Source organism: Rhipicephalus microplus, unplaced genomic scaffold, assembly GCF_043290135.1.
Source record: "Rhipicephalus microplus isolate Deutch F79 unplaced genomic scaffold, USDA_Rmic scaffold_134, whole genome shotgun sequence".
NCBI classification, from domain to species: domain Eukaryota; kingdom Metazoa; phylum Arthropoda; class Arachnida; order Ixodida; family Ixodidae; genus Rhipicephalus; species Rhipicephalus microplus.
In genome coordinates, this window is record NW_027464706.1 from 597,501 (window position 1) to 601,048 (window position 3,548).

Here is a 3,548-nt window from a genome sequence, read left to right on the forward strand (position 1 = left end):
TTTGCGCCGCCCCGGCTGACGCGGTTTTTGCCGCCCCGGCTGACGCAGTTCGGACTTAGCACTTTTCGGCTGTGCCTGGCTGGCGGCCCACTCACTCGATCGCCATGTCTGTTTGCCACAGTTTTCCCGGTGGTGCCGCACCCGGGCTCGCCCCGGCTGACGCGGTTTCGTGCCGCCCCGGCAGACGCGGTTTTCGCGCCGCCCCGGCTGACGCGGTTTCGTGCCGCCCCGGCAGACGCGGTTTTTTGCCGCCCCGGCTGACGCAGTTCGGACTTGGCACTTTTTGGCTGAGCCTTGCTGGCGGCCCACTCACTCGATCGCCATGTCTGTTTGCCACAGTTTTCCCGGTGGTGCCGCACCCGGGCTCGCCCCGGCAGACGCGTTTTTTTTTTCTTTCGCCCCGGCTGACGCAGTTTTCGCGCCGCCCCGGCAGACGCGGTTTTCGCGCCGCCCCGGCAGACGCGGTTTTTTGCGCCGCCCCGGCTGACGCAGTTCGGACTTGGCACTTTTTGGCTGAGCCTGGCTGGCGGCCCACTCACTCGATCGCCATGTCTGTTTGCCACAGTTTTCCCGGTGGTGCCGCACCCGGGCTCGCCCCGGCTGACGCAGTTTTCGCGCCGCCCCGGCTGACGCGGTTTCGTGCCGCCCCGGCAGACGCGGTTTTTTGCGCCGCCCCGGCTGACGCGGTTTTTTGCCGCCCCGGCTGACGCAGTTCGGACTTGGCACTTTTCGGCTGTGCCTGGCTGGCGGCCCACTCACTCGATCGCCATGTCTGTTTGCCACAGTTTTCCCGGTGGTGCCGCACCCGGGCTCGCCCCGGCAGACGCGTTTTTTTTTTTTCTTTCGCCCCGGCTGACGCAGTTTTCGCGCCGCCCCGGCTGACGCGGTTTCGTGCCGCCCCGGCAGACGCGGTTTTTTGCGCCGCCCCGGCTGACGCGGTTTTTGCCGCCCCGGCTGACGCAGTTCGGACTTAGCACTTTTTGGCTGAGCCTGGCTGGTGGCCCACTCACTCGATCGCCATGTCTGTTAGCCACAGTTTTCCCGGTGGTGCCGCACCCGGGCTCGCCCCGGCTGACGCAGTTTTCGCGCCGCCCCGGCTGACGCGGTTTCGTGCCGCCCCGGCAGACGCGGTTTTCGCGCCGCCCCGGCTGACGCGGTTTTTGCCGCCCCGGCTGACGCAGTTCGGACTTAGCACTTTTCGGCTGTGCCTGGCTGGCGGCCCACTCACTCGATCGCCATGTCTGTTTGCCACAGTTTTCCCGGTGGTGCCGCACCCGGGCTCGCCCCGGCTGACGCAGTTTTCGCGCCGCCCCGGCTGACGCGGTTTCGTGCCGCCCCGGCAGACGCGGTTTTCGCGCCGCCCCGGCTGACGCGGTTTCGTGCCGCCCCGGCAGACGCGGTTTTTTGCCGCCCCAGCTGACGCAGTTCGGACTTAGCACTTTTTGGCTGAGCCTTGCTGGCGGCCCACTCACTCGATCGCCATGTCTGTTTGCCACAGTTTTCCCGGTGGTGCCGCACCCGGGCTCGCCCCGGCAGACGCGTTTTTTTTTTTCTTTCGCCCCGGCTGACGCAGTTTTCGCGCCGCCCCGGCAGACGCGGTTTTCGCGCCGCCCCGGCAGACGCGGTTTTTTGCGCCGCCCCGGCTGACGCGGTTTTTTGCCGCCCCGGCTGACGCAGTTCGGACTTGGCACTTTTTGGCTGAGCCTGGCTGGCGGCCCACTCACTCGATCGCCATGTCTGTTTGCCACAGTTTTCCCGGTGGTGCCGCACCCGGGCTCGCCCCGGCTGACGCAGTTTTCGCGCCGCCCCGGCTGACGCGGTTTCGTGCCGCCCCGGCAGACGCGGTTTTTTGCGCCGCCCCGGCTGACGCGGTTTTTTGCCGCCCCGGCTGACACGGTTCGGACTTTGCACTTTTCGGCTGTGCCTGGCTGGCGGCCCACTCACTCGATCGCCATGTCTGTTTGCCACAGTTTTCCCGGTGGTGCCGCACCCGGGCTCGCCCCGGCAGACGCGTTTTTTTTTTTTTTTCTTTCGCCCCGGCTGACGCAGTTTTCGCGCCGCCCCGGCTGACGCGGTTTCGTGCCGCCCCGGCAGACGCGGTTTTTTGCGCCGCCCCGGCTGACGTGGTTTTTGCCGCCCCGGCTGACGCAGTTCGGACTTTGCACTTTTTGGCTGAGCCTGGCTGGCGGCCCACTCACTCGATCGCCATGTCTGTTTGCCACAGTTTTCCCGGTGGTGCCGCACCCGGGCTCGCCCCGGCAGACGCGTTTTTTTTTTTCCTTCGCCCCGGCAGACGTGGTTCCCCCCCCCCCCTCCGTCTTTCTTTTTGTTTTTTTTTTTCGCCGCGGCTGAAGTGGATTTTTCGGTGCCTCGACGCCCCGGTAGTCGCGGTTTTTCCGTTTCCGCACGGCCCCGGCTGACGCTGCTCGGTCACAGTCGCCTTTTGTGGTGATTGCAGACTTCTTGAGCGCGGGTGTTTTTTTTTTTTGTTGTTGTTGTGGTTTTATTACGCATTCGCTCCAGCAGACGCTGTTTAGACTTTTTGTTTCCTCTTTTATCCTGCGACGAGGTGACGAGGTTTATTCGGTGCCCCGCCGCCCCGGCTGAAGTGATTTTTCCTGTCCCGTGCCGCCCCGGCTGACGCGGTTGGGACTTCGCGTTTGTTCGGCCGCCACGGGTTTTGGCGCACTCGCTCGGTTGCTTGTTGTTGCCACTTGTTGCGAACCCAGGTTTCTTGAGCGAGCGCGGGCGTTTTTTCTTCCTTTCTTTCTTTGTTCTATGTGTTAGCGAATCGGCCTTTAATATCACACGAGGACTCACAACCAACAATTTTCAGTTTGAAGTGTAAAAAATCTGCAGGTGTTGACGTAACTGACTTGCCCCGTACCCTTGAGTACATCCATGAAGTTCTCGTAGTACTACTAAATCGCATTATTCCAAGTGGAGAAATTCCCATAAACTTGCAAACCTCTACACGAAAATCGGTGCGCGTGATAAAGTTGAAAATTATCGTCCGATATCAAATGTGCCTTCTATAACACAAATTCTAGGAAAAAAAAAAAAAACACTTGTTCGCCGTTTTCTGCGCCGTGACTGGCAGCACTCCGGCGAAGCGAAACGGGGTCGATTCGAGCACGATATCGGCGTCTTTCGACGTGCTCGCCGGCGACCGTCGCACGAGTACGTCGCACGAGCGCGTCTGCCGGGGCGCCGTTTGCGAAGCCGACGCAAAAGTGGGAACCGCCGCTCGGATGATCGCCGCTTTCGGCAGAGTGAGTGTTGGCACTCCGGGGAAGCGAAACAGCGTGAATGCGCCCACGAAATCGGCGTATTTTGAAGTGCCCGCCGGCGACCGTCGCACGAGTACGGTAAACCGCGTCAGCCGGGGCGTAGTTCGGGACGCCGACGAAAAAGTGGGAAGCGCAACTCGGATCTTCGCCGTTTTTGCAGGAGTGAGTGGCGGCCCTCCTGCGAGACCAAGAAGCATCGATTCGTGCACGAATTCGGCGCCTTTCGACGTGATCGCCGGCGACCGTCGCTCGAGTAGG